The sequence below is a fragment of the Cibotium barometz genome, chromosome 37 (genome assembly GCF_041138505.1).
Source record: "Cibotium barometz isolate CiBa-2024 chromosome 37, ASM4113850v1, whole genome shotgun sequence".
Lineage (NCBI taxonomy): Eukaryota > Viridiplantae > Streptophyta > Polypodiopsida > Cyatheales > Cibotiaceae > Cibotium > Cibotium barometz.
Window position 1 is genome coordinate 37,850,552 of NC_141082.1, and position 18,467 is coordinate 37,869,018.

The 18,467-nt window shown below is 42.6% G+C and overlaps 1 pseudogene across 1 annotated transcript; it reads left to right on the top strand.

Moving 5' to 3' along the window:
- Positions 1-6,082: 6,082 nt before the first annotated feature.
- Positions 6,083-8,261, top strand: LOC147617251 (putative galacturonosyltransferase-like 3 pseudogene; annotated as a pseudogene). The gene has a single exon (XR_015262403.1). The product of XR_015262403.1 is annotated as a putative galacturonosyltransferase-like 3 pseudogene (transcript).
- The last annotated feature ends 10,206 nt before the right edge of the window (positions 8,262-18,467 follow it).

Below are 18,467 nucleotides of genomic sequence, written 5' to 3' on the forward strand. Positions count from 1 at the left end.
AAGAAATTAAAAAGGTAATAGCATCTCTCAAGCCTAACAAAAGCCCAGGGGAAGACGGATTGGCTGCTGAATTCTACCAAACATTCAGCGAGGTTTTAGTGGACCCCATCCTCCAGGTTTGGCAAGAAGCGGTCAAATATGGAGCTCTACCCTCCCAAGCTAATCAAGGTCTCATCAAGCTCATTCACAAAAAAGGCCCTAAGGAGGAAGTTGGTAACTGGAGACCTCTTACAATGCTTAACAGTGTCTACAAGATCATAGCCAAAGCTCTTGCCAACCGTCTGTCCGAGCACATGGATAGCTGGATAAATAAAGAGCAGAAAGGATTCATCAAGGGCAGATATATACTAGATGCCATCATAGCTCTTTGGGAAGGCTTTGAATATGCTGAAAAATCTAATCAGGATTTTCTATTCATGAAGATAGACTTTGAAAAAGCTTACGACAGAATACACTGGGATTTCATCCTCCAATCTCTTAGGGATATGGGTTTGGGACCTCACTTCACCCACATGGTCAAAACCCTCTTCGGGAATGCCAAAGCCAAGATTATCTACAATGGAGAGCTTTCTGCCCCCTTCCCTCTCCAAAAGAGCATCAGACAAGGCTGCCCTCTAGCCCCCCTCTTATATGCCATAGCCTCAGATGGCCTCAACTGGCTCATCAAGGACAAAATGAAAAAAGGAGAGATAGCTGGAATAAAGCTCCCTAATGGAGATCAGATGTGCACACAGATGTTTGCCGATGATACCAACTGTCTGATAGCCAATGAGGAAGAAAGTATAAAGACCCTCTGGGAATGCCTACAAGTCTATTGCATGGCCTCAGGCTCCTCGATCAACCATTGCAAAACAGGCATCAAATCTCTCTTAGATCCTCCACCTAACTGGCTTATGGAAGCAGGATGCAACCTTATCCATGACGGGGAGATCTTCAGGCTGCTAGGAATACCCATGGGTTTTAAGGTCACTCTCAAACAAAGATGGCAGTGGGTCATGGAAAAGATTGACAATAAGCTTCTGAGATGGAAAAGAAGGCAGCTCACCTTGGCAGGGAGGATCATGATTCTCCAACACTTCATTCTGCCTTACACCATCTTTTTTATCAGCTGCTGGCGCCCACCAGATTCTGACCTAAACAACTTTACCAAGCTGTGTAGGAACTTTCTCTGGGGCGGTGACCCCTGGAATAAGAGCATACCCAAAGTCAAGTGGGACATATGCACCACCCCTAAAGCAAAGGGAGGTCTAGGCATCCAAGACATCAGGATCACTGCCAATAGAATGGCATCTAAATGGATCATAAGAGCTTGTGAAAACCCCTCGGAAGATTGGGCCCAGCTCCTCCTTAAGGATACTCCCAGATTTGTTATCACAGGATTCAATAAATGGAATAGCCTACCCCTCACAACCATAGTCATATCCAAGTTCTCCATCTCCCCCAAGGGCAGCCAGCTAGTGTCCTCAATATGGAAAGCTTGGAACAATGTCAAAATGTTCCTTAACCCAGCCCCAAATCTTCGCATTTCTAATGGTGCTCTGGCCGGGGATTCCTGCTGGTGGTCCAGTCTACCTTTCCCCCCCCTTCAACCTGAGGAAGCCCAAATAGCGCTTAACCTTCTCAAGAGAGGCATAGCAACATGGGCAGATCTCAGAGATCAACAACTAGGAACCTGGCTTTCAAGAGCTGATTTAGTGGTAAAGTACGACTGCAGGACCCCGGAGCTGGACCTCGTACAAAGCAGAACCTCGAAGTGGGACCTGCAAGAAACCTGGAAGCTGGACTTCCCTCCTACTTTCAACATCTGTGCTTACCAATGGTCAGGCAGTAAACCTCTCCTCCCCATCCCTAAGTTTTCAAAATCCCCTCCCATCCACCTACCCCTCAACCGTAGATGGCACCTGCAGTGGGACCGCAAAAAATGGTACAACAGCCTCAGGAACCTCTGGAACCCCCTCACTGATCCCAAGAAGTCATGCCTAGCATGGCTCATTGCTTATAGGGCTCTATGGACCCAAAGCAAGGCAGCCAAATTTAATGTGGCCTCTAACCAATGCGCCAGATGTGGTCTCCCAGAAGACGATATTCATATTTTCTTACAGTGTCATCACATTTCACAATCTCTCAAAGAGCTGCAAAACTCAGCATCTAAATGGGGCACAGAGCTATCATGGAAACAGATATTACTGGGAGAAACCATAGGTTGTTCTGACATGCTGTGGAATGTCATTAGAACTGAATATCTATGGCATGCATGGATGCTCAGATTAGCAGCAACGTTCAACAATTCAGATATTAAATGTCCCCCGCTGTCTATCAGTTTAAGTACTACATGCAGCAGATACTGGGCTCAAAGATTACCTTATCTAATCAGCTTAGAGGAAAAGCTAGAAATTAAATGTAACAGGAAAGCATCAGACTTCATCAAACAAAAATTGGAAACAATCAAGGAAAAAATCAGGTTAGTCAAGACCAAAGACAAAACGCTGATTGACATAATCTGCATGCAACAAAGCTGATCTTCATACGGCTAACAGTCATCAACAGGTTCTCTACAAACCCAAATCGAATCGGATGAATGATTCAGGACTCATTCAATATACAGTACATATGTTAACCAGTCTCCTGCAAGCCGACAGAAACGAGAAAGGACAGGTCCCGGAAAGCGACCTGCAAGACCACCTTGGCAGCGCCAGCCCAAGCACCGTCCTCAAGGCCCAACTCATCAAGAAGGGCAGACACCAGCGAAGGCCCCTTTGCCCCCTGCAAGAACGGTGGATCACATCTAAACAGAGCAGCCGAGTCTCAAGCCACTCATCTCTGCAGCGGGGAGTAGCTGGCACCATCATCCTCTGCAGGCAATACAAGGCCCAACAACACAGATGACGAGTGAGATTGAATCAAGGGGTATCAAAAGCTAAAATCAAGGCCCGCAAGATGATGCATGACATCAAACCTGAAAAAGCTGCAAGTAACCAGACCTGATTCGAGCCCTCACAAAAGAGATCACCTTAAGAGATTACCATGGTCGGAGGAAGGAGGAGTTCACCCTCTCTGAATCGCAACCAAAAGATTGTCTGACAGATCGAGCCCCTCTGCCGATTCCCAGAATCTGCAGACGGTTCAAGCGAAGGAGATCCTGCAGTACTGCTTGGCGACGACGGCAGAGAATCTGCAATCCAGGCTTGAGCTGTGTGGAGGAGCCAGCTCAGCCCGTGAAGGAAGGAAGAGGTAGTGCCCTTGCTACCCCCTCCCCTCGACCAGCCTGTTGGAGCCGGCGTCGGGGCAAGGATTGAGCAGCAAGCGGAAGGAGAATCAGCGAGAGAAATGAACGAAGATCAGGCTCGGCTCGCCATGCAAAGAGCCCACCCCCCTCACACGCGGCGCACATGCCTTCACGTGCGCCGCGATTGCCAATTGGCCATGCTTCCTAGGATCCTTTTTGGAATGATGCCACGTGTCAGCCATGCAAATATGGCCCTTGTAAATCCGCTCCTCCCTTTTTCTTAATATAACAGCCCCTTTTTTTTTGAGGCAAGGCTACAGCATTGATTGGATTTGATTGTGTAGTTATTAAGGCGCGGCCCCGCTAATCAAGCTGCCTGGGCTGGAAAAAAAGGTATTTCAGGAAAAACTGGAAAACCTTGTCTCAAATATAAAAATTGCCCTTTTTTTAAAAAAAGGCCCCAAATAATATTTTTTAAACAGTAAATAAACTCCATATAGACAATATCTCTAAAGGGTCCAAATAATATTTTTTTTTGAAAAAGGCTCCAAATAATATTTTTTAAACAGTAAATAAACTCCATATAGACAATATCTCTAAAGGGTCGCTTGGACCCTCCATAATGTAATGCATCAAAGTAACTAAACTCGAAGCAGCTTACAAACTAAACCAATAGATCCTGTTTATGCACTAACATGGGCAAGCCACTCCCAACATCATGCAAAGGAACAATTTGATATGAAAGATTGACGGTTTTCCTTCTTAAAAAAAAACATTTTTCGTCTAGGGCTCGTTTCCACGCATGCTTGAATTGCCAATTGGCTCCAACTTTGGGGATATTTAAATGCCAGAACTTAAAAGGCAACCAACCCTCAAATACCACAAATTATTATTAAAGAAGAATTTCAAGATCTTGATTCTGAAGGTGTTTTTATGTAATCGTTTTTTTGTCCACAATCTGTCAAATTTTGGAAGCTTTTTGAGGCTTATGGGCATTTTCCAAAATTAAAAGTTGCAATCACACTAGATCAGTTACAGTGAGGATCTGTTTCGACAATGCCACTGGTTGCTAGTGGTAAAATGGCATGGTGTGAAGGTACGTGTGGCCCTGATTTAGGGCCATCGATGGGGGAAAATGCCTAACTAGTGCCAATGAGGTGATAGCTCAAGTGGTAGAGGTGTTTGTCTAGGACAAGGAGGTCCTAAGTTCCAAGCCCCACATGGCGCTTTCCTTGGTGGCATGATGGGTGGATAAAAAAGCGCTCATGGCACAGCTAGTCATATGGGGATTGATAGCCAATGTAGGGCTACCAAGGGGAAAGTAAAAGCGCACTACAATTGAATAATAATTTAAAAAAAAGTTGAACGATTTTTATTACATGAGAGTCCCATATACTTTTTTACAAACACATACATGGAACCTACTATGAGATTGCATACCAATGCGGTCTAGTCATGACCATCCATCTTTCTAGGCTTATATAGGCGATTCACGAGTACAAGGTATTACTACGCAATGTAGGCAGTTGTGGATCGAACCCATTACCTTGCGTTACAAGTCGTCCACTTCAACCAACTCACCTACTTAACCCAAGTCATCCACTTGAACCAACTGACCTACTGATTGCTGGTACAATTGTAGAGTAACACATGATGATGGCAAGTTTTCTGACAAATGAGAGAAACCAGAAACGCCAAAGTCCAAATTTTGAAAACCAGTTTTACTTGTTTGAGTTTGCCTTGGGAGTTGAAAAGTTGAAAATCGGCGGCAAATAAAGACTTGCGGTGTCGACCGTCAAACCAGGGGTCAAAAACCGCACCGAAAGTATCCGTGCAATCGAATTTTTTTCTTTAGTTGAAAATTTCGATTTTTGAATATTTTTAATAAAGTAAAAACAAGAGAACGTACACGTCGACAATGTTCCGCCATGTGGCACGCATCAAACGGCGCGCTTCGTGTAACCTCCCGGCTACCCCCGCTTCCAAAGACTTGACCTTGACAGCTGGACCTACGCATGAGTCGCGTGCGTCCGTGCTAGATCAACCGTCAGATGGCTCACGACGGCACGCATCTACGGCTGTACCTGTAGAAGGTTTTTTACGTGGACCGATGGAAAGAAACGTGGGCGCCCGGCAACGGGGTCTAGCCGGTCACGTGGGAAAATACAACCATAATTCGGGTCCTCTTTAAACACTGTTAAAAAATAAAATAAAAATTGGCGACTACTCCTCTTTAAACACTGAAACGTGGGCGCCCGGCAACTGGGTCTAGCCGGTCACGTGGGAAAATACAAGCATAATTGGGGTCTAAAAAATAAAATAAAATTGGCGAACACTGTTAAAAAACTCGTCACTGTACATTTGCTGCTGATGGATTTCAAAGGTCATAAATATTTTTCTCAACTTTACTTTATAAAATCTACATAATTTGGATTCAGATTGGAGCTTGAAATTTGAAAAGTTTTAAAAATTAAAAGAAAAATAGAATTTGCAGAAATTGTTGCAAGAGCCAAATGCAGGTTACAGGTTTTTCTATTAAAAACTTTCTGATTCTTAGCAGGAAGAGAGTGATTTTTTTTAATACCTCTCTCTCTCTCTCTCTCCCCCCTTTTTTATAAATATCCCATATACCTCTCTCTCTCTCTCCCCTTTTTTATAAATATATACCATATACCTCTTTTCTCTATATCTCAAAATACTTTATGTTTATTACCCCACATTGTCCATCTCTCTCTTCGTCTCTCCCCTTCTTTATAAATATCCAATATACCTCTCTCTCTCTCCCCCCTTTTTTATAAATATATCCCATATACCTCTTTTCTCTTTATCTCAAAATACTTTATCCCACATTGTCCATCTCTCTCTTCGTCTCTCTGTCTCTCTCCCCGGATGACAATGATTAAGAATTCTAACCTTTCTTCTTCCTCAAGACCTCACAGCTTACAAGTCTCAAAGACTTCATAATAATGACAGCACTAACTGCTCATCATCTTCCTTTTCACAGAACCCTCTCTCCTGAGGGCTCTGTAGACCGTATGCACATTGCCCATACCAATGAGTAGATCTTTCCTGTTGCTTATATAACTAGCTCATATGTTACCCTTACCATCACCTTTACAGTCCTTGCTAGTGTGTAGCTCCTCCATCACATCTCACCACCTAAAGTTTCCTGTGTGTTCCTCTGCAAGTTCAGAAAAGGTTATTTATCATTTCACTGTGCTGTCTACTCCCCTTGCCTCCATCCGCCCAGACCACAATTCTTACACTTGAGAGCAGAAATCTTCATTTGCTCAGAATTGTCCTCACAATCCAGACAAGCCCTCAGTGGGCTTTGCATCACATTATAATGGCCTGAGCTCCATCATACTAGAGGCAGGCCCATCATGAATGTGCATTATCTGGCTTTGAATACCCCCATCATTCTGACACTCTTCACATTTCTGGCTCTTGTCCTCCCTTCTATAGCTGGCAGATTTGTGATGTTTGATCTAGAGTCTGATCTAGACCCCTCTCATGTGCCATCTCTTCCCCCTGGTCTCAAGAGCTCACTATGGCCTCATTTCCGAGAAGCCCCAGCTTTTAGGAATGGCAAGGAATGTGTCCCCTCAGAATTGTACCACTCCTACAATGAAGCAGATAACTTGTGTGATTCTTTGTCAGTTCATGTAGCAATGACACTTGATGTCACATACATTCGTGGCTCTGTTGCGGCCATCTTATCCATTGTGCAGCACTCAGCATGCCCAGAGAATGTGGTCTTCCATTTTCTAGCATCAGAATTCAAGACAGAGCTAGCCCAGATCCTCAGGCTTACATTCCCTTATCTTAAATTCAAGGTGTACCATTTTGATGCGAGTTTGGTCAAGGACAAGATCTCTGCATCTATCAGGGTGGCATTGGAGCAACCACTGAATTATGCAAGGACATACTTGGCAGATATTTTGCCATCATGTGTGAAGAGGGTGATTTATTTAGACTCTGATCTAATAGTCTTGGATGACATTGCAAAGCTATGGGGTACAAATCTTGACTCTCATCCATTGGGGGCACCAGAGTACTGCTATGCTAATTTCACCAAATACTTCACAGACATGTTTTGGATAGATCCTACTTTATCAGCGGTGTTCGAGGGCCGCAATCCGTGCTACTTCAACACGGGGGTGATGGTGATGGACTTGGAAATGTGGCGGTTTTGGGGGTACACAAAGTCAATTGAGGAGTGGATGGAGGTGCAGAAGGAGATGAGGATATATGAACTGGGGTCTCTTCCTCCATTCTTGCTAGTGTTTGCAGGTGATGTGCAGCCAATTGAGCACAGGTGGAATCAACATGGATTGGGGGGTGACAATTTTGAAGGTCTATGCAGAACCTTGCATCCTGGGCCTGTTAGTCTTTTGCATTGGAGTGGCAAGGGCAAGCCTTGGGTAAGGCTAGATAATCGCAAGCCTTGCTTTTATGACAGTCTGTGGGCACCTTATGATCTAGCCTCGGATTATTTCATGCAGAATTCAGATTAATTAAGGTTGGCCATGCATCGTTTGTGTGCTCTTCAAGTTATGTGAATCAAATTGGGGATCTTCATCATGATGGTGGGTTGATTCCAAGCGAGTGAATTGGAGATCAACTTTTATGGATGCTTAACACAGCTGTATCTAAAGTAATTAGGCATATAATTCCTGTCTAATACACTCCAAGCTACGCTTAAGCTAGAGGATTTGAACATGCAAGGATATAGCTTATGGGCAATGCAAAGCAGCAACCCAAAGAGGGATCTCAACTTGGGATTACCAGATTCAACAGCCACAAGCCTATCCTTGCTTTATTCTCAATTTTTTGTCCTCACTTATTGCTAAGAAAAAGTAATAAAAAGGAGCTTCACTTGTAAGCCAAGTAATATTTTATAGCAGCAGCAAATTAAAATAAGACCTTGTATTGTAAGCCGGGCAAGAGGAGTAAATCTTGCGGCATGTATGAATAACCTTGATAGGGTTATATATTCGATTTTTTTTATTAAAAAAATGAATGTACATTTCTGTACCTCCTAGGATGGTTTTTCTTGTCTACGAAATAATTAAATTTTATGTGGTGTACACGAGTGGGTATGCAGCAGGGCTATAATTCAATTATTAAGGTGAGATACGTAGAGGTGTCAAACGGTTACGGTCTTTACGGCGGTGATTCTAATTCATGGGCTGCGTGCAATTGTGTGCAGTTACGTGAATAGGAAAAAGACACTGAGTTAAGGGTGCGTTTTTAGTTGAAGTCAACTAACGCGTTAACGGCTTAATTAAAACAAAGACGGGAAGGGTGCCCGGTGTGTATGTGCGCGTGTGTGTGTGGGGCGGGGGACATGGATGGTGAAGTTCTAATTAAAAAGCAGCATATGAATTTGTGGTTGCTGGATAGAGACACCCACCAATGCTTCTTGGATAGGCCCACTTCATAATTGTATTGTGCTGAGATCATCCCCATTATGCACTGGTGTTGCTCTCACATAGGGTTGTTGCTCTTGCCTGTCAAATTTGATCGCGAAGGGGATGAGACTTCACCATTTACATGTAATTTATGTGACGGCTCAGAAATATATATATATAAAAATTTATTACGGCTCAGAAATATATATATATATATTTTTTCGAAGGTACAAAAAATTTAGAAACACACACACCTAGCCTCCGTGAGGTGGAGGCGGCCCCGCCAGGATGAAGGCTGGCGAACCCATCGTACATGCTTATAATCAACCCATCAAGGTTAGGTACCTAACGAGGTCCCCAAGACTTGAACACAAGACCTTGGGAGTAGAGACCAACGCTCTACCAACGGCTCAGAAATATTGTTGCAAGTTTTTTTTGCGTCCAAAATACTCCCAAGGTCTTGAACACAAGACCTTGGGAGTAGAGACCAACGCTCTACCAACGGCTCAGAAATATTGTTGCAAGTTTTTTTTTGCGTCCAAAATACCCATAAAATTTTCAGAACGCCTGTCAAAAATAAAGCCTGCATTCAGGCACACCCCCTAAGTACTGTAATTTGTTTGCAAAAAAAAGGTGAGGTTCCAGATGCTATAAAGAAGTGAGGCACCCACCATTGATGCTGTTGGTGTGTGTGCGCATGCACACGCGTGTGTGTGTGTGTGTGTGTAAGCGACCATACATTTGATGGTCATTTAGCCTTATGCCCTATAAACTAAAGCCCAACAATAGCGCTCGTGCCTCTCTAAAAGGAGGTACCGTGTTCAAATCTACCATTGGCATCTAAAATTCAACACTTTTTCTCCCATTAAAAAATAAATGTACAAATCATGTAGCCTTACGAGAGAAGGCTAAGACTTCCTTTCTTAAAAACTATCGAAGGAATTAAAACAAGGAATTTAGACTAATAACTAGTAGGAGGAGAGTATCCAACTCTTCTCACACCATTAGGGTTGGGTTGTGTGTGTGTGTGTGTGTGTGTGTGTGTGTGTGTGTGAGAGAGAGAGAGAGAGAGAGAGAGAGAGAGAGAGAGAGAGAGAGAGAGATATTGATGTGTATGTCTATTTTGGGAAAGAGGAAAGGGGAGGGGGGGGGATGTGGTGTGGGGGGTGGTGGTTCTTTAATTTTAATAAGTTAAATACACACTATGATGTGGTTTTAATTTTAATGTTTAAATATGCACTATGATGTAATTTTTCCCTACCACTAGTGACGGTGTGAGAGTGAGAGGGAGGGAGAGGGAGGGAGGGAGGGGGAGAGAGATGGATGTGTGTGTCTATTTGGGAAAGAGGGAAAAAGAGGAAAGGGGAAAGGGGGGGGTGTGGTGTGAGGGGTGGTGGTTCTTTAATTTTAATCTGTTAAATACACACTATGATGTGGTTTTAATTTTAATTGTTTAAATATGTACTATGATGTAGTTTTTCCCTAGCACTAGTGAGGGTGTGAGGGTGTGAGGGATACTTTGTGTATGAGAGAGAGAGAGAGAGAGAGAGAGAGAGAGAGAGAGGGAGGGAGGTGGGTGAGAGTGAGTGAGGTTTTAATTCTAGCCATTTAAATACACACTATGATGTCATTTTTCCCTAGCATTAGTGAGGGTGGGTGAGAATGAGAGTGAGAGTGTGTGTATGAGAGAGAGAGAGAGAGAGGGGGAGGGAGTGAGGGTGAGAGGGTGAGAGAGAGAGAGAGAGAGGGAGGGAGTGAGGGTGAGAGAGAGAGAGAGTGAGAGTGAGAGTGAGGGTGCATAGTTGCTTTTCGACGGGCTTCATGCTCGTTTTTGAACATTTTGGTAGTAAGATACTTGCAAAATCTTAAAATGCCCCTAAAAAATTACACTAAAATATGAAAAAAAAACTTACTATTTTCACCAAACTAGTCAATTTTGAAAGGAAAAGGTGCACGTCAAAAATCAAGCCTATGAGGGGGTGTGAGCTTGTATGAGTGGAGAGAGAGAGAGAGAGAGAGAGAGAGATGCATCTTAGTGCTTGGCATGGCTGTCATTATGTAGGTTTCCGGCACAGGCTGATGCAAATTGAGTTGCTTTGCAATGCGTCGTTATTCTAGGATAGCTCTCTAGAGTGCGTCGGTGAGGCTTTGTTTCCGTTCGCGTTGCTGACCGCGCGTCACTCCATGGATGCTGATGTGCGGAAACACAACTTAGGTTTTGTCTTTCATGTGCATATGTATAATATGCTCATCATCAAAGATACGCTCTAACCCCTTCTTCTACCCCACAGGCCCTTATATATATACACATATGTGTCTAGGGAGTGGCGCTTTCTTCTTGATCGACGTTTAACAACCCACTTTTCCACTCCCTCATCATGTCTTTCTAAGAGTCCTTCAACCTTTATACTTAACAAAAACACCACATCAATGTTGTTCACGACCCTTCACTTTACTGTCCACTTTTTGATGACTATTGATAGAGTACATAGTTAAAAGACTAGCCCTCCATAATATCAACAGTTAGGAACCCTACTCTGCAAGTTTCTTAATTGTAATGGACATGACCAAGGGCCTCTCGTGCTGTCCTCGCAGAGAATAGGCAGGACTTAGTATGCAAGTTTCTTAATTGTAATGTGAAAGATCTTGGTATGGATATGGCCAAGCGCCTCCTCTTTGAACTTTTTGTAAAGGTTTTCCTTTGTTGATACTATAGATATTTACTTCCCAAAAAAAGAGAGGATATAGATAAAGGGTAAACCCTCCTGCTCACAAAAACAAGTCAACCGTGCAAATTTCGAGAAATCCTAATCCTTCGCATCATCTAATGAACCCACCAAATTGTTTTCCGCAAAATTTCCCCATCTACATTTTCTTACGGATCATTTTCTTATGGACCTATTTCTTCTAACATGTTATGCATTTTTCTTTCGCAAATTTTGAAAGCTTATATATTTTTCTTTCCCATTCCAAGCCATCTTGCCACCTACTTGAAAAAGTTGTTTTCCTTAAATAAGCTAATTAAAAAAATCATGCTATTGTATACAAAAATAACAAGGACTCAAAATTGTGTAGCTTGTCATACTCTATGAAAACTTAACTTGCATGAAACTTTTCACTTCAACATCTTGAATCTCAACCTTGAATATCCAAAAGCATAAAATAATTTAAAATGAACTATACTAAACTATAAAATCTTTTGACACATGTTTAAAAGAAGAGGGGAGTCTCTTAGATCAAGAGACCATGTGACACAATAAAAACTTTTCATATGTAGCTAAATCATGATTGTCTTACATACCTGCTTTGTCTATCTTATCAAGCCTTACCCTTAATTTGTAGATACTTAAGTGTGCCTCTACTATGTCAAAGTTTTTTGTTGCAATTAAAAAAAACCATGACTGGTCGCGATCACTTACCCACTTAAGTAAGCTATTGTACTCTAACCCCATCTTTATTAGTTTCATACATGTCACGAAGTACATAGTAAACAATCCATTGGAATAGTTGAGTTAGCACAAAAACACTTGATTGAATGGGGTTAAGCAAGGGTGAAGAATAAAAAAAACATTAGGCCATCATATTAGGTAAAAATTAAAGTTGAGTTAGCACAACAACACTTGATTGAATGGGGTTAAGTAAGGGTGAAGAATAAAGAAAACATTAGGCCATCATATTAGGCATAACACTAGAAATCCACGTAGAAGAAATCATCTTCATCTACACACACACACACGACTTGCAAGACACACACGACTTGCAGGACCCTTGAATCTAAAAGTCAAGAAGAGTTTTCAATGTGTTAAAATCTTAACTTTTGCCTACGTAAATTCTCAAATTGACCACTACATAATTTTGAACTAAGGAATCCTAAAACTCGTACAAAACAACGTAAATTTGAGAAGAATGTGGGGGAGAGAGTAACCTTGAGCTCCTCATAAGCAAACTTCTTCTTCGCAAGCACACACAAGAGAGAGATGGATGGCTGAATTTTCTTCTTTCTTCTTCACTTCTCTATAACCATAACATGAAGATACGAGTACATACTTATAAGGGAAAGTACTCTACTACTAAAACATACAAAGTCTATAGTGTGAACCCAACTATATGAGATAGCACTATAACTAGGCCATAACTCTAGTAAACCAAAGTGGTTGTCATACAACAAGTAAACCATTGGCGGTGTTAACGCCATAATCTCACCAACCATGCTAGTGGCATAAATGGGAAGAGTGCGAAGATGTCATCTTGGCATGTCATCCATGTCCACCTAGCACTCCCCCTCGAGTTCAACTCCATAACCTACACTCTAACAAGTAAGCTTCTAAACCTACATAGCTTCTCTATACCTAATGTCTTCGTGAAGATGTCAGCCATTTGACTTTGCTGACAGCACCTGCTCTAGGACCTTCTCTCTCACAAAATGATAGTACACCTCATTATGCTTCGTCCTAGCATGATACATTGGGTTACCAGAACCAAATCCACGTCACCTGCGAGGATCTTCTCTCTCACAAAATGATAATACACCTCATTATGCTTCATCTTAGCATGATACACTAGGCTACTAGAACTATATGCTACTTATGTTATCACAATAGATGATAACTTCCCTATCCTTGGGCTCCCCCAGATCTATAAGTAGCTAATACAACCACTAAGCTACCTTACATGTTGCCATACTAATGCTCTACAGAGCATATGTGCTTGACAAAGAAACCATTGACTGCTTCTTGTTGCTATCCAGCTAACAACAACACTTCTGAAAGAGAACATAAAGCTAGTAGATCTTCTGTCTGAGATGTTGAGATGTCAAGCTCAACACGAGCTGACACTCATGACGTGCCTAGGTGACCATTCCATCTTTATACCACTGGCATGGTTGATATAGTTGTGACATGATGTATCTTCTCCAGTAATTCTACAGTTGAGACTACACCTACCTAGTCCAACTAAGTTATGGAATACTTATCTTGCCAGCTCACCTACTTAACGTGTTCACATTATGGATTGCTTGTACATATCACTCTAGTACTTATGTTGGTTTTCACTTATCTTTTGTAGACCTCTTTTGAGAGAAAAAAGAAGAAGAATATTTCAACCTTCCATCTTGGTGTGTCTTATCCTTTGTTGTGTGAGTGTGTGTGTGCTTGAGCTCAAGCTTTCTCTCCTCCCCTAATCTTTTCATCGTATCAGAGCCTGGTTCAGGCTAAGGAGCTAAGCGACAAAAGCAAAGGAAGCTATGAATGTAAAAGGAAGCCGTACACATGTAATAGCATCATCATTTCTTCCCCTTCTTGTTTTGGTATGACACCCCCTAAGAGCTACATGTCTCTAGCTATCTTCACAGGTACGAAGGTACCTATATTGTGCACAATACTTAAATTTTATAGCTAAATTTGGGTTTCGAGCATTCAACCCACCACTGGAAGGTGTTTTTGACCACTTCGGAAGTTCTAGTTTAGAATTGTCTCTATTCGAAATTCGGTTATTACAGCGCAACAACAGTGCGTTTTGGGTGTGTAAACAGTGATTGCACATGTTTTGCTGATTATCATTAGAAAGCCTTTGGACATATTTTGGGCCCTTTGGTAATGACCCTCATTAGCAATGGACCAATGGGAAGAGAGAAGTGTACACATTCGGTCTCCTCCAAAAGTAGGGGGTAACTAGGCTTGTCTTCCTCATTAATACAAATGTGGGGTTCAAAAAGTAGGGGCTGGCTTTCATAAATTGGGGTGGGGGGGTTCTAAGTAACTAAAAGTAAGGGGCTCCATCATTTTTAGCCCTCGTCAATCTCGTGGATCAAAAAACCCTAAAGAACGGGTTTTTTTTCCAGAAATTTTAAAAAAGTGACTCCCTCCCTCCCCCTCCAAAAAAAACCCAAACCAAACCAAAGAGCTTTTTTCACCTCAATCTCTTCTCTCTACACTTCATTCTCCCCTCCAATATCACCCTACACTCCATTCCCCCCAAAACCAGCAGCTCAAATCTCCATAGCTCTCTCTCTCTCTCTCTCTCTCTCTCTCCCCCTCCCTCCCTATTTCTCTCTCTATAGTGCTGCTTAGACTTGCATCTTATTCACCTCTCTCTCTCTCTCTCTCTCTCTCTCTCTCCAATTATTGCAGCATAAGCAATCATGGAGGGTAGTTTATCTTCATCGAGGAGAAGGCCAAGAGACACAATAGAGTCTATGCTCTTGCACATGTGAGGGATGAGCATGATGCTTGTCTTGGGATGCAATTTCAGAAGGGAGATTGGGTCTATTTGCAACCCAGTGCCACTGGACCCCATCGAGTTCGACGTCGAGATGTGGTTGAGCCTAGGTTTCAAGGACTCAAGGCGTGATGGGTTGGTGGACCTTGTACAACATGTGTACTTAGCAACTGATATTTCAATGTGGCCCCAATGGAATATTCCTCTTTTTCCTTGTAACTGTATGGATTTCTCTCTAGTAGGTTGGTTTACATGGGCTCTTTTTTCAAACTCATTTGATGGGTTTGTTTGTTTCGAGATATTTTCCCTTCCAACTTCATTGAGGACCAGACTATACGAAGCCTAACAGGGACATTCTATGCCGTTCATGCTCATATAGGGGATGGAATACTCTCCAACATTTCCCCTTCTAACCTTGCTCGTCCGAAAGTTATCTTCTACACACACAACTATATAGTTCCCACATGGGCCAACTGGTTTGGTAAGCTTGAAGAAATCCCCTCCCCTCCTCTCTCTAGCATTGAATGGCCAACGCTTGATATTTTGACTACGATTGCTCTTAAGGCAAAGATGGCTAGTGATATACAAGACTCTTTGAAGTGCAGCAAGGCCTCAAGAGATCAGGGGGTCTTACTTGGGCATGCCCTATGCATGTGTTTGCCCACATGTTTCAGGCCTTTGAGTGCACACAAACGCCCACCATGTACATGTGCAAGGTTGTGGGTGTTGAAGAGATGGTCAATTTACTTGGCCAAGGGTGGGACCTTGTGGAGGGGGAGCACAAAGGGGAGAATTTCAAGTGCAATGTAGTATAGTCCAGTGTTTCCTTTCAATTCTTGCGAGCACGTGCCACTTCGTGCATTTGATTTTGTTATGAGTGGTGGATGAGGAAGAAGGGAGCATGGATTCACTTACAAGCTCAAGAGGAGGTTGCAGAGCCCATGGCTCTCTCGATATGCTTATCAAATGTGGGGGTAGAGATTGTCCAACCAAGCAAGAATTGGAGCCTATTGAATGTTAGTGATCACCTACGCATCTTGGGATACAAGGGAATCAACAATGCTTGCTTCAAATTGCAAGGTAGGAAGGTAAGGGTTGTTTGTATTTTCTCATAACTATCGTAGTTCACTTACAATGAGGTGTGTTTGGATAGGTTGGAAGGTGACTAGAAACAAGCACCAGGGTGTCGTCGGATTGGGGGTAGGATGATGTTGCTTTGGCTCAAGGGACCTAAGCTGGAAGTGTCCATTTTGTAATCTCACTCCATTTTGGAGTTCGTATGTAATCTCACTCCGGTACAAAGTTTTATAAATATATTTATTGTCTACAGTACTTTGGTTTAAAGAAATAGGTTTTTTTCTTGGTCCAATGTGATAGGACACAAACCTACCCGAGGCCCCTTTTATGTGTCATTTTTTCTTTGCACTCTCCGGAGCACCAAAGCACCTAAATAGCCCTCCTCATCATGATGACCCTAGAGAAATTCATGGACTTCCTATGTGAGACTGACTTCCATGAGGCCACACACCTACACGCTATGTTCACTCGCATGGTTGACTGGACCTCCACCATCTAATTGCACTCAGATCTATTTGCTGACACGCTCACCTACATGGAGACCCACCTGAGGTCGCAATCACTGGCATTACGGGATGATGATAGCTTATGGGTGACATGTAAACTACTTGAGCTCATAGCCCACAACAAAAAACCCTTCAAAAAATAGCTTAAAATATTTGAACGTATGGTGGCACTCTCAGATTACTTCATAGAGCTTGAAAACAAACAAGCCTACAAGCTCATCAAAGGGGATATTGGCATGTGCTTTCTCTCATGGTTGGCATGTTTTGTCTTCCACATTTCAGAAGGAACCGAGGAAGGTGAGGTTGAGCTCCCCTAGGGGGGTTTTTCATAGAGAAGGGTGAGCACGACAGGGTAGCTGCCGCGCTGTTGGTCCAAGTGAATCACCCTAAAAAGACTTCCCAGAGGGTGTGCTGGGGTTGGCCAAGAACCCTCACCACTTCAAGGCCAGTGCTGGCAGGGCAATTGAAGAGGAAGATGACTCTCCTCCCATTCCAGAAATAAAAATTGAACGTTTATGTCCAGTGGTGGTTGGGCGGGAGCTCTTTCTCTTTTTGCACGACATTGAAAAATCTTGTGGGATTTGCATGGATAAGTGCCTTAGCATGCTCAAAGTGAAATGCGAATTCCTTATAGATGATTCGGGTACATGATACCTTGAGGATATCCTCCTGCCCATTGACAAATTCCACGGAGGGCACAGTGGTGATCGCGCGCTAGAGGAAGCGAAGAGCACGGAACAAGCTCATGTAAGTGAGGAGGAGTTTCAGACTGCCTAGAAAAAACTCTAACTTATGGATGTGCCGTGACAGGAGATAGGTGGCGGGAGTCCAAAGAGGATAGATTTAGATGAGATGAGGTCCAATATTAATATGGAATGCAAAGCCAACGAAGATGAAGATGAAGATGAAAAGCAGGAATCTGTTGTAGAGATCGACAAAACAGCTGGGTTGCGGGAGGTGGGGGGCCGCGTAGTTCCACTGGCCCATACCCAGCCTTGAACCATTATATTCCCCATCTCTCTATGGATGCTTTTGTTATAATCCATAAGGACTTCACCCCGTCTTCTACCACTTTTTCACTTTTGGCATTAAAAGCGTTGTCAAAGCAGTTGGGCATGGCCACTTTAGGCTAGTTAGTTAGCTATGTCATATTAGTTAAGAAGTCTCTCGTAATGACTACATTTGGTACCAACTATAGAGGCAAGGTGTTGGCCCAAATAGGAATTGCACAATCCGTAGGCCAAAACTCCCCCAAGGACATAACAAAAGCATTCTTAACAGGGGAGCTAACTGTTGAAATATACAAGTGAATAGGGTGTGTACGGGAACAAGCCCTTGGTTAGAGGCTGTAAAAGAGAATGTGTAAATGTGAGAGAACCTGTGAAAAGGTAAGAAGAATCTACTGGGAGAGAATAAAGGGTAGCATGAGAAGATTTAGGAAGTGTGGAGATATTCTGGGAAAAGTGAAGAGGTGGAGAGAATCAAGGAGAAATCAGTGGGATTAGATGCTTGGATGTAAACTCTATAAATTGAGGCATTGGCCTAATGAGAATTTGCTGATTTTTGATTATCCATGCTTACATTAACTTATTTGCTAATTACGTCTTAATTATTTACTAATCACTTTGTTAATGATGTTGATTCTAGTATTTGATCCACCATAGCTCATCACATTGCTCTAATCTCAACGTGGTATCAAAGCCATGCCTAGAATCCATCAAGTTTATGAGCCCATTATCTAATTAATTAGGATTAGTAGATAATTAGAAATTTATCAAAATTTTAGTTCGTTTTTAACTAGCCTCTTCACCCCCAGCCAATGGAGGAGCTCTAGCTCCTTGCACACTCAAAATTAGGCCTATTGCTTCTAACCCTAGCTAGCCAACATTCTTGAGCTCCAGCCAAGCCAATCAAATCGTCAAACCGCTGGCGCATTCAGGAGCAATTCACATTTTTTTCAACACAGGTTTTTCTGATGAAATTGCAGATCTTGTCTTCATCCAATCAAATTGGTCTAATTCCTCATAG